Here is a 12,450-nt window from a genome sequence, read left to right as displayed (position 1 = left end):
CACACACACACACACACACACAGTCCTCACCAAGGTTTTAACCCTTATTGTTGTTGTTGTTGATGTTGTTAAGGACTTTTATGGTGCTGATCTAATCTGATCCTCGACCTGACACACACACACACACACACACAAATTATAGTCACACACATATGCACACACACACACCTTCTCAAACACAGTACTGAACTGCCTATACCCTTTCTTTGTCTTTATTCCTTATTCTTTATTTTTTCTCTCTTTTTGTTGCATATTGTATTGATGAATCATATATTTAGATTTTCACACACATACTTGACTATACCTCTCCTTCAAACTTTACCCAATGAGAAAGAGAAATGCACCCTACTGCTACTGTACCATACAACTGTACTATTGACTATTAAACTATTCTCTCACTAGATATATATGTGTATATGATATATGCTTGAATTATGTGATTATAGTTGTAATATACATAATTGAATATATTTCAGAGAAAACTCATTGGAATCATTTTGTCAGTTTTTTCTCAGGTGTTGTCTGAGGTATTAAATATGCATATTAAAAAATAAGAAACACTAAAAAAAATCTTTGATCCGATCACAGGATTTGTGGATTGGTTTGTTATTATTATTTTTATTTTTTTGGTTGTATTTTACGTTTGCTGTATGAATTTATTGTTATGATTCCGTTTTAGCCCGTTTTTGTTACTAAGTCACCAGCATGGGATAGAAACTCCACAGACTAACTGTAGTTGGCTAAGCCTCGCTCCCCTGTTGCTACGCCTGTCACACTTTGCATTCTACAGTAAAGTTTAACCGAGGGGGTTTTGCATAAAACCTTCTGGTTTCAGAGAGTTATTTTGACACCACCATCTAAATACATATGAGAGGTCCATAACTGTAAGTGGTAGAAACTCCAGTCCAATCCAAAAAGAACTGCTTCAAAAGACTGGTGACTACCACCCAAAATAGGGTTAAAAACACTATTTTTCCTCCACAGTCATAGACGGTATAAAAGAGTAACGTAGCTACTCAGATATCATCAATATATACTGTTGTGTGAAGCCTCCTGATGAGTGTTTTCGCCATCTTGGTGCTTTGTAACCAGGTGTGATGACAAGATGCCGATTGCAGTCTAAAACTGCCGGTCAGTCACAAGCCAGTAGCCAATGAGTGTGCCCCATGTAGTCATTTCAAAAACACATTGTGATTAAAATTAACAGAATTAAAAAAAACAACAACATTTTATTCTCCATAACTGAGTGGTAAACTTTAGAGAGATGTTTTCCTGTAGACTTTAATCGGACCAAAGCTATTGCCATCTAGTGGCCTTTAGATAGAATGCAGGATTTTGGATAATTCTGCATTAGCTACTTTTTCCAACATGGAAGCTACGTCCGTCTTATATAATGTCTATGCACACAGCAAAAGAAGTTCTGAAACTGTGTTTCGAATGCCATTTAATTAAATGTAATACATTTCTGAACGCCATGTTTCCTCCCTGTAAAATTAAAGCAGAAAAACTTAAATTCTGGGAGATTAATTAGCTGTAGCTAATATCAACCTAGCTAACAGCTTGTTAACATTAAAACGAAGCTGAAATGAAACTGGTACTTCTGGAAACTTCTTTTTCAGGGGTAAGAAAACCTAAAATCCCAGTCTGACAGTTTTAACTATAAAATAGGTCAAACTAACTGAAACTAAAAACAATACAAATTTACCCAAGTGTAGGCCTGTGACATTAGCTGATTTAATGTTCGCCTCCTACTATACAAAAGATTACTGTTGTAATACTGGAATGTGTCCAGTGAAAAGTTTGAGACGCTAATGTGCAGCCATCACCTTAAAAATAGACAACAGCACCAAGTAATTAACTTGAATTAAAATGTTTTTCCTTCTTTATGAGCTAAATGCCAAGATTAATGATTTTTGCAGGATTATACTCTGGTTTTATTCGTAAATATTTTTATAGAATTTTATTACCATTTTCTCATCATCTGATGACATCTGATCAGAGTGGGCAGGACTCATAAGGGATCATTTTGTGCAGATGAAAAATCATATGACCTGCAAAATGCCCATTTTGAGCCTGGAGCAGGAAGTCAATAACCTTATTGTGATGGCTGTTATATTCGACTGAAGCTTTAGGTTTTGCTGAGCCAGATAACGCAACAAACCCTGGATGTGTTGAACTCTAGTTCCTAGTTCCTCCCTCCTGTTTAGACCAAATATGAGCACACACCCCTTGAAATTCAAGTAGCCCAGCCAGTCTGGACTATTTTAGTGTGTCTAAAAAAAAAAACCCACAGCATCTGCTAATTTCCTCCATATTTAATTTAATTCCTCAAAGGCAATTAAAAACTCTTCAAATGTTTGTTTCACTATACTAAGAACTCAAAAAATTTGACAGGCTGAATTCGCTACATGTGCTAGGCTGTGATTGGACAGTGACTGAATGGGGGAGGGGCTTAGCTGACTGTTATATAGAACTGTTTTAATTTACAGAGAGCACTGAAACCTTAGCTCTTGTTACCTGCTATACAGTCACACTTGCAAGTATTATGATTGTTCTTGATATTTCTTTTGTTGTTTTATGCAACAGCTTTTTTTCTTCAGGTGATTTTAGCCTGACATAACTATATTTTCCATTCCCAAGGCCGACTTTCACATATCCCATGAGCCTGTTTGCTGCTGGCCTCATCCACAAAGACTTAATCAAGCCACAGGTGTATAATGGGAGTTGTAGGTCTAGCTTTGATATACAGTATGTACTGTATGTTTTCCTTTCCCTTGTCTTCTTTTTTGGGGGGAACATGTTTAAACCTGAGACACAAACTTTTGAATTTAGATCCCTGGAAGAAACTCAGAGCTTCTTACACTTCCATCAGTTGTTGGAAGAAGGAAGTCATCTTTTTTTCTTTTGATATCTTGGATTTGGGGATTTCTTCACAGACCTTTCTGAAACTTTTTGACAGTGCTATTTTTCTATGTAACTGTGTTGTTTTGCGTGGTACAACTTTTTCTGGCGGGTGTTTGAGGCCTGCTCTTCATGTGGCAGCAGTGACAGTCTGCTGCTGTGTGATAAAACGGCATTGCGGGTAATAATGACAACAATAACGATGATGATAACAATAATGTACACAGCCTTGTTATTTCTTCTTCAACTTTGTGGATTCTCAGCTAACTTCCTCTTGTTGTGACTGACTGTTATAAACTGCAAATCCCATGAGCTCGACACTACCCCGGCTCCTCACCAGTATTGTGTGCTGTCCACAGGGATGATGGCATATGTGGTCTTTTCCCCCCTCCAAACACGAATAAAGGCTAATCCTTATTCACCAATAGCGATCTTCTGGTGTCTTGCTGTACGATCTAAAAAGCATGTACAAACCAGCTAGCAACCATGTTAGCAGTAGTTGATGGTCATGTGTGAAGTGACAGCATCTGAAGGGTCGCCACCTGCTGTACAAAACATTGCTGTGGAAGAAACCCTATAGGAGTATTCAAAGGAATTATTAGTTCCTGGTAGCTGACACTTTTTTTTTTTAAATTTACAGTGTGTTTATTGGTTTTAAATGTAAAAAAATTATATGATTCTTTTTGATAGAAAATCTTCATAATCAACAATCAAATGAACCAGCTAGCCATCAATCCACCTTACACCAACTAAATGTCAAATGTAGATGAATCCATCCCACCAACCACCACCAAAAAAAGAGCATGTATTATTCTTGATCTTCATTAGGAACTCCAACCACTGACTAAATGAGGAAGGTTTGAAAGTGGCCTCCCCCAGATAGGTTGTATATAGTAAAGACATGTACTTGTATAATAAAATCTGCTGGAGACACCTTTTACATGTGGTGGACTTCAAAATTCTTGACATAAAAAAATGAAGCTCTGTAATGTTTTACATTGTAAGAAGGTGCATTTTAAACCCAAACTAACTTTTTACCTTTGAACAAACATTCTGCTTGACAAGCTTGTTTTGATGTTTATGACTTAAAAGTAGAATCACTCTCTTTATATTTCAGGAGGGCTTAGGCGGCTTGTATCTGAAGGTAGGAACAATCAACCAGTGTGATCACTTAGATGGAGCACTTGATGAAAGTTAAAGATATCGAGACACACGCCGACTCTTGTGTTTTGAACTTTTCGTGGCATTTGTTCATAATGGAAGAATATAATTGAAGAGTTCCTCTGCTTTAAAACACCCACTAAATAATATCAACCCTCCAGTCTAAGTGCTGTATTTTTAAAAACAAATGTGTTTTGCCTTGTAGAGTAAACTCTCATGGTGGAAAAGCTGGAAAGGGGTGAGAAACAGTATTGGCTTAGTCTCTTCATGGTATTATTTATTTTCTAATATTTTTTTACATGATAACAAAAGCTTTAAATCACAGCTGTCCAACTCCAGTCCTCTAGAGCTACCATCCTGCAGCTTTTAGAAGCATCCTTGTTCCGACACACCTGAATCAAATGAATGGCTTGTTACCAGGCCGTTGCCTAAATTGATGGCTGAAGAGGTAATCCAAACATTTGATTGAGCTGTGTTGGAGTAGGGATGCATCTAGAAGCTGCAGGACAGTAGCTCTGGAGGACTGGAGTTGGAGACACCTGCTTTAAATGATTGCCTTGATTGCTGTCAACCATTTTGGTCAAATGTGAAACTGCTAAAAGTGAGGTGGTGTACAGGATAATTCAGAAATCAGGTAACTTCACTGCAGTGTCCATGCTCTTCTATAACCTGTAGTGAAATGCTTCTTTCAAGACATCTTTGACTCAGTTTTGTCTGGCTAGTTATGTAGAAGAGTCTAGAAAAGTCCGTTTTGTTAAAACCTCTGGGCAGTTATTTTGAAGCCTTCATTAAAGTGAACTTTAGTTTCAGTCTTCACAAACCTGCATGCTTATGTTCACTAGCTGAATCTGACTAAAGGCTTAAAAGTATTCCACAAAGTACAGTTTTAAAGTCTTATACTGTATTGGTAAGCTTTGCACTACGTATGCAGCTCTCCTGCAATCCAGGATTTAATGGTATGTCTCTTTCTAACAGTGTCTTTGACTAAGTCTCCATATTTGTGATGGAAGCATGAACGTGTATGTCTAAAAGGCTGGATTCTGTAGGGCTGCGCTGCGTTTCCAATTCCATTTTGTGTAGATTATCTAAATGTAAATGCAGGACCTCAAAATGATGCTATTATTGTGCCCTCTTCTGCCTGTTTGTGTGTGACACTGAATTACAAAATAAATGCTGTAAACAGAAAGTGCAGCAGCAGACCATTGGGAGGCACTCGGACCCTTCTGACAGCTTCTCTTTCCAAACATCACAAACAGATCTGTGTGTGTTTGTTTTTTTATGTGCATTCATAGTACCTGTGTGTTTTCATCCAAGCTATTGTTTGTTTCCATGACTACTTCTGTGAATTGTGGGTGTCCTAGAGATTCATCTGTAAAGCCCGTCAACTTCAGTTACATAACAGACACACACACGCTCACTCAGACGAGCAGTTTGAGTGCCCTGTGTACACGCGTGTATGCATGTGTGGGATTGGATCGCTGCACCACCTGTATGTTGTGGGTTGTTTCAGCTGTTCGCCGGCGTTTGCGTCACCAGCTCTCCTCCATCACGCCGCAGACCATCTGCCAAGGCTGGTGTCGATACTCCAAGCCAAAGCATGCTACGTCGCCCCACTGTGCCAAGCTGCGCCAGGCCACGAAACCCTGCTGCTGCTTCACAATCAGCTCAGGGAGTTCCAGCAAATAGACGTTTGGAATAATTTCATAAAAAGCAGATGCCTTTTTTGTTTTGTTGTTGGTGAGGATTATGAGGTAAATCCATGGTGATTTTGTGATGTTTCTCTCTGTTAGGGTCTTGCTTGAAGTTTGTGTGGAAACGTGTTTTATGAGGTGAGTGCTGTGGGATGATGGGACACCTTTATTTACCTTTTAAAATTAACATTTAGCAACAACATTGTACCTTTAAGGACTCACTATTTACTCACCATTTCCTTTCATAAGAGCCAGTGGAGAAATGATTGGGCATTGCGTATTAACTATATTGATAAGAACAATGACAACTGATTGATCAGAAATCCATAAATCCTAATATAATTGAACTAAAAGTAGTCCAATACAAATAAACTCCAGGTTTTGTAAACCACATTTTATTTTCAGTCGTGACCTGTCAAGTTTTTGTGAAACTTTTAGAAGAAGAAACAGAGCGAGAAGCCAATTATTGATATTTATTGCTACATAAAAACATTAATCTGGATTTGCGGTTGAAATGTAGCAGCATATAGGTGAAATCACAAAGAAAGAAGCGATCCACACTTGTGTGAGGCATCTTTTTGTGTAATCACTCTGATCAAAACAAAGCAAAGAAACAGACTGAGCCTGAAAAACAGTTTGATCACTGCATCTGCCTCCCTGTAGCCAGGAATGACAAATATCCTCCACTCTAAATTAAAAAAGGAACATATCAGAAAGATTTGATTCAGTGCAGTTTAATGCTGTCATGTCAGTATCCTGGTATAATGACAACAAATTGGTTGGCCATGAATTTAGTGATTAATTTTAAATGAGTCACTGAGAGTGCAGTGCTGTTTTTATGACCTACGCATTAAATTTCCTACTGCTCAGGAGACTTTTATGTACTAATAAAGAAAATACAGGTGGAGGGGCAGGGTTATGAGTAACAAGGGGATGATTGATTGTGTGTCTCAGAGAAAAGAATAAATCCACCGAAACAAACGCACAGGGGGAAAGAATGAGAGAAATATCTAAAATTTAGAGTCTGTGCAGGAAGTACAGGAACGTGTAGAATTGATGTGACTGTTTCGTGTGTCCACCTGTGTGTTTGTGAGTGGTGTCGTCAGAAGAGCAGTGGGTGAGAGGTGAGTTCGATGCTCCAACTCAAGTCTCAGAGGAAACCAGATGTTGTCTGACCAAAAAATGTAACCTTTGAAACCTTACTTTGAGGGAAACAAAATGGCACAGAAAAAATTCAGACACCTGAAATACACATCCCACCGTTCAGTTGATCCATCTGTTCATAGAAGCGTCATCAGAAATGGTCTCCGTGGACGGGTGGCTGTCAAGAAGCCTTTCTCAATGAAAGAACCATCAGATTTTAATTTATGGTGCAAATAGGAAAAAAAGGCTGAGTAATGGCAAATTACACAAGAACTGAACTGGATATCAGTGGTAACGGGTCTCGAATCCAAATGAGAAAATTTGTATTCAAATAGTCGTCGACACTTGTAGAGGACAGAAAACAGGCACATTTGTCATGATTTAGAGCTGCATTTCTGTCAGTGTTCTGGAGATCTTAAAAAAATGGAATCATCGAACCAGAAAAGAACCATCAGATTTTAATTCATGGTGCAATGCCATTTGAAAAGTATCTGATTGGCAATGCCTTCATTTTTTAGCATGGCAGTGATCCCCAAACCACTACCGGTGCAGTAAAAGCATGCATAGATGTTAAAATTACACAACTCTCCCAAGAGAGTTCAGGTTGTAAATGGTAAATGGCCTGTATTTGTATAGCACTTTACACATTCAGTCATCCACCCATCCACACACACATTCACACACTTTTATTGTGTTGAACAATAAAAGTGTTTTCCATGCACCTATTGCACCATTTCCCAGCAAAAAAGAGAGGGATGGCTCAAAAGTTTGGCACAAATATTGTATTTCCAGTTCTATACCAGCATAGAAACATGCCTGGATGTAATGAACACTGAAGTGATGATGGAGGCAGCTACAGTGCCTTGTGGTTGCTGACTGTGCTGCTGTGGTTAGCTGTCAACTGACAGCATGACAGTTTTGGATTTAGAGATATATGTTTATTTTGGCATTTGAGAGCCTTTGTTTCTGGTCCAGCTGTTGAGGGAAATATTTGTCTTTAGCAGTTAAAGTTTATGTACCTGTTTCAGTCTCAATTCATGAGCCAGTTTACTGACACAGGTCAGTGTTATTGGTCATGTTTTGAGGCCATATGACTTTAAGGTAAACTATTAAATTAGAATGAAATTAAGTAGTAAGTGTGACATTATTTGGCGCTCGGTTCAAACAAACATTATCCCTGTAAACAGTGAGGTGAAGCAGAAAACAAATCTGAGTTCTTTAAATTGTCTCCAGTTCTGACTCACTTGTAGAAGAAACTGAAGGACTTCTGCTGATATTAAAGGTCTTGTTTTGTTGCGACCTGGTAGAGTGACTTTACATTTTGTAGGTGGCAATAGGAACAGGAAATGAGTCAGGTTTACAGAGCACTTTTAGAGAAGGCTGAGGTAATGTGAGGCACACCCGGGGCCATCTTTTCAGTGAGACTGTATTTCTTAGACACAAAGTCTGCAAGGTTGCTTTTCAGTGTGTTCTGTGCTTTTATCTGTCAAACACAGGGAGCGAGGGAAAGTGGCATTCACGGACATTATCAAACGTACCGCAGTCATTTAGTTGACCTTATGCATATTTGTGGGTGTGTGTCTGTGTGTGTGTGTGTGTGAGCGGACAGCAGGTTAGACCGGGGTTTAACTGTCACATCTGTTGCCGTGTCGCTCTCCGCCGTGCTGTGAGGATGTCACTCTAAATGTCTCTCTAAGGCTCCATTTGCCCTCAAAAACCTTCAACAGCAGCAGCTCCACCTGATCCCAGCCAGCTGTCAATCATCACACTGCCTTCTCTGGCCCTGTGAGGTCCACGCAGGCAGGGGGGGTTCACGTAGGTGTGGGTACAAAATGGTGTATTAAGGCACAAAGTAGTCGTTTTTTTGATATTCCTGTTGAATCTGGAGAGTATTGCTGCCTGTTCGTCTGACACAGCCAGGATGCTGTTTGACATCTTTCACATCAGAAGAGCTGGTTAGCATTCAGAGGCAAGTGCAGGATGGATCACGCTGTTCCAGAGTATCTAATGCGCTCAATATTTAGTAAACAGCCTTTTGTCTCGGGGGGGAATAACCTCTCTGCAGATTTTGTGTCACCGTTTTGCCAGAGATTGATGGGCGCTCCTTAAAACATTGGAGTCTTTTACCGAGTCTAACAGTAATGCTTTTTGCTGCAAATGGTCAATTCGTTGATATGTATCTGACTGAAATTGATGTTAATAGCATCAGCAGCCTTTGCAGCCTGTCACAGCAAATTGCTTTTCACATTAGTTGAACCCACAAGCCTCACAAACCACAATAATCCTGATCCTGTTTTCATAAAGCTGCCTACATACTTGTTTAAGTCAAGGTTGGTTTTCATTCTAATAAATTATGCTTTCCTGTCCTCTCTCCTTACATGGACAAGAAAGCATTTCACCTTCTCCAATATGAAGGATTTTACAGTAGCATATCAACACATATGTGAAACACAAAAACTCAGACAACCAATCAAACTTGCATCTACAGTCAATTTAGAATTATCACTTAACCTAACCCCGCTATCTGCATGTCTTTGGACTGTGGGAGGAAGCCGAGGTACCCGGGCAGAACGTACGCAGACCCGGGGAGAACATGCAAACTCCACACAGAACTGGCTAAAATCTATTTTCATAATAAAATGGACTTAGTAATTCCTTTTTGAAAGATGAAGTGTTTGGTGAACATTATGTACTCTGCTCCCAAACCATTGTTAGTGCCGCTGATAGACCAAAAGTGAAGTAGAGACTTCTTGGCCAAAAAAAACCATGTTATTTGTCAGATAATTACATTAAAAATGCTCCAAAAGGAACCAAGTCAACAAATCCACTTCACTGAACTGAATAAGCTGAGGTGAGATAGCTGCCAGCTTGAGGCCTGTGGGTCAACTCCATGGCAGTCATGCCTTCGAGCTGTAAGCTGTAATAAAGTTAAATCATTGAGTTACAGAAAAACTCGCTCTTCTGTTTCAAAGAGAGAAACTGCCCGTCTCTTTGGAGTGTCTTCTTGTACAACCAAACTCTGAACAAGATCAAACAACATATAGATTTCAAACAGTGTACAAATTTAAGCTTTAATGTAAAGTTATTTAATGTGAACATTAAACAACCATCTATGTCTGTCTTTGTTCACCTGGCAATATTGTCCCTATTAGAAACATCTATTGGACTATTTGTAACTCCTGATTATCAAGCAGTTCTACTTCCCTCTACTCCCTGTTAAATACAAACTTAAAATCATTATCCTCACATAAATCCTCTTGAATGATGATCTTAAAAGGTTCAAACTATCCCAGTAGAGCACTTTGCTCTCAGACTGCAGGCTTACTTGTAGTTCATCGTGCTTCCAGAAGTGGGAAGGGAGGCAGAGCCCTAAGCTATCACAGTCCTCTCCTGTGGAATCAACTCCCAGTTTGGATTCAGGACACAGACCCCCGCTCTGTTTATAAGATTAGTCTTCAAACTTTCCTTTTTGATAAAGCCTATAGTGCATCAGGGACCTCCACCAGGTCTCTGAACATATAGAAGCATAACTAAGGTATACTTCAGGATCATCTGATCCAGCCCTGGGCATTTCTCCTCTTTTCCCTCCCCAGGTGTTGATATGCAACTACTGCATGTTATTTTGCCTGTGGTTTATAGTTTCTGTATGTGGATGGTCTCTCTGTGCTCTTGTTTTCCTCTTCTCTTTCCCCTCACGCCCAGTTGTGCTAACCTGTGATTATCTATGGCTGAGGGTGATGTGATTACTCTGAAAACTATAGTCTGTGCTCTGAAGACAAAGAAGAAAACTTTGGCTAATAGTGGAAGAGGTTTGTTCTGGCTGTTGATCAATAGGAGCAGCATCAGCCAGCCTTGTGGTCCATCAGCACTATACTGGGAACTGTGAAGGGTGACGGGAAGAAATGGGACTCGCTGTAGGCTCATGACAAGAAAAACTGACACCTTTCATGGGCAATTTCAATCTATTAACAATAAAACACACTTAACCTGCAACAGTCAATGTCGAACCCCCCTCAGCCTCTCCACATGCACACCTCCCTTCATACCTGCCAGGTCTGATGTGTTTGTGTGACAATGAGGCAGGCAGTGAAAAGTCAGCGGCAGCATACTGATGAGAGAATCAGGCAGTCTGATCTAATTGTCTCCAGGCTGCTCCTGTCGGGCTCCCCGGGGCTCAATCAGACAGAAATGCATAGTTGGACTTCGATCACTGAGATCTCTGCAAGCTTTTCACACCAGTATCTCTCTGATGAATGCCGCCTCATGTGCCCAGTTAGAGGCTGATTGATGTAATGTGAGTGCGTGCGCTCACCTACATACACAACATGTAGGTTGCTGCTGATGTGTATGTTTAGGCTGCTGCTGTTTTATAAAAGCCTTCCAACTCTGTTTTTGAATTACTTTTACATTTAAGGACAGCATTTTGGAGGTAAATGCCTTAAATACGGCTTTACTCGTTCTCTGTGGTTGACTGCAATCCAGGTGTGTGAGGACATTATGTCAGGTTGATGAGTTGCTGTTAAATAAGTGGTTTTATATAGTTTGTGTTTGTGGATTTTGTCTGTGTAAATAATTACATGGCACCATCAGAAATGTAATTTTGCCTCTCCATAAAACTGGAAAAGCTTGGCACTGAACAACATCATCCCAGAGGTCCTCCACTCCAAACTCACTGTATCAGCTCCCATCTGTCAGTGGATCACAAATTTTCTGGCAGCAGGTGAGACTATCAAATTTATAACCAGCACCTGAGAAACCAGCGCTGCCCCCAGGCATGTGTCTTCTCCCTCCTTCTCTTCTTTCTTGATGTACCTCATGAAAAGTTGGGAAGTTTGCAGACCACTTGATGGTCACCAAGCTCATGAAAGACGGTGATGAGTCTGCCTATACACAAGAGGTTGAACAGGTTGCATTGTGGTGTGGTCAGAATAACCTGGAGTTTAATATGCTCAAAACTGCAGAGATGACAGACTTCAGGCTGAGCGTCCCTGCGTTGCCTCCTCTTATCTTATTCAACAGCACTGTGTCTGCTGTGGAAACCTTCACGTTTCTGGGATCCATAATGTTCTAGGACATAAACTGTGCATCCAAACCAGACACGGCTGTCAAACAAGCCCCGGAGGAGCTGTCGATTCAGTTCTTCTCTACAATAACCCAATCTGATCTCACGACACAAAAACATCCAAACATCTGCTCGTGTTTGTGTGGCAAAGTATTCCTGGGCAAGACACTGAACCCTGAGCTGCTCCCGGTGATTTTTTCTGAGTGTGAATGTGCGTGAATGTTACACAGAAAGCACTTAGACATTGAAAAAGTGCTTGTGTGAATGAGTCGGCACTTTAAGTGCTCAAGTACATATATAAGAACCAGCCCATTTAATTGTCCTGCATTTAAGGCTTGTACATATCCATGTTCAGGACACAGTGATGCACACCCATCACACCTCATCTGAACTCTCATGTATTTAAATCTGTACTTATGCTACACATATTTTTCCTGTATATGTTTATTCTATTAAGTACATCAACAGTAATGAAAAACCAGAGTCCTTGTA

This window comes from Pundamilia nyererei, unplaced genomic scaffold (genome assembly GCF_000239375.1).
Source record: "Pundamilia nyererei isolate P.nyererei 1_Seehausen unplaced genomic scaffold, PunNye1.0 scaffold00155, whole genome shotgun sequence".
NCBI classification, from domain to species: domain Eukaryota; kingdom Metazoa; phylum Chordata; class Actinopteri; order Cichliformes; family Cichlidae; genus Pundamilia; species Pundamilia nyererei.
Note: the sequence above shows the minus strand (reverse complement) of the source record.